Consider the following 1440-nt stretch of genomic DNA (forward strand, 5'->3'; position numbering starts at 1 on the left):
TCTGCATCAGCACGCAACCCAACCCTTGCTTCGATGCATCACAGTAGACTACGAACTTTTCGTTGGGTGTTGGTACACAGAGTACTAGTGCTGAGCAAAGTTTATCCTTAAGCAACTGGAAGCTTTCTTCACATCTATCATTCCAGTTGAATCTTTGCTGTTTCCGCGTCAGGTTGGTGAGTGGAGTGGCTATCTTAGAAAAGCCCTCTACGAATCTCCTATAATAACCTGCTAATCCCAGAAAGCTCTTTACCTCGGATGCATTCTCTGGTCTTGGCCAATCCTTCACGGCCTCTTTCTTTGATGGGTCTACTGCAACTCCGTCCTTGGATATAATGTGCCCGAGGAATGCCACTTGCGAAAGCCAAAACTCGCATTTTTTGAACCGCATTAGGGATTTCGAAGCATTACACTGACTAATCTTAGGACTAACTTATTTTGAACATATAATCATATTTATATTCCACTGTGATTAAGTCACTATAAATAAGATTAGTCATATGCTCGGGATTTAATAGAAGTTTATATTAAACAAATCATCATGAAAATAAAACATGTGTGCAAAGTGATTGACCAAGTAGAAGCAGTTAACAAAACACTCAAGTCCACTTTGAAGAAAATACTGGAACAGGCAAAATGAGCTTAGCCCGAGGAGTTGCCTAGGGCATTGTAGAGCTATCACACCACTGCCAGGACTTTCACTGGTCACTCGCCATTCTCCATGGCCTATGGATATAAAGTTATGCTCCTAGTTGAGGCAGCAATCTCCATGCACCGGCGGGATACGTATGACCCGACCACGAACCATGCTTTACTGCGAGAATCCCTAGATATCATGGAGGAGCTCCGTGAAGCTTCTCAGCTTCGAGTAGCATCCAACCAACAGAAGGTAGCCAGGTATTTCAACTCTAAAGTGAAGGATTGAATGTTTTTCGTGAGAGATATGGTGTTGCAGAGAGTCTTCTTAGCCACCTGAGACCCCGGTGCTTGAGTGTTGGGACCTAACTAGGAAGACACATGCCAAGTCGAGAGTGTTGTATGTCCGAGGACATACGAATTGGCCCGACTAAGTGGGAAGTTGATTCCCCACGCCTGGAATGTTGAGCATCTTCGTCGATATTACCAGTTGTATGAGCAGGGAACCTTGTTAATTTATGTAGTATCCTTTGTAGCTTTCGGGTACATTTAATGAAAATTGTGTATATAAAACACGGTAAGAAAGAAATTTATCATCCACTTATATTTCTTGGTTTCCTTTACTCTTTTAATGCTTTGTATAAGAGCATCCGCTCCCTAGCCTGAACAAGTGAACGCAGACCAGTCTCTGATCACTTGGGGGCATGGAGTTAGGGCAGCGTCACGACTTGCAGGGAGCGACCTAGGAAAGTAAGTTTGTCAAGCGAAGAAAGCCTAATGTCACTGCTCAGAGTATAGAAAAAC

Source organism: Humulus lupulus, chromosome 6 (genome assembly GCF_963169125.1).
Source record: "Humulus lupulus chromosome 6, drHumLupu1.1, whole genome shotgun sequence".
NCBI lineage: Eukaryota > Viridiplantae > Streptophyta > Magnoliopsida > Rosales > Cannabaceae > Humulus > Humulus lupulus.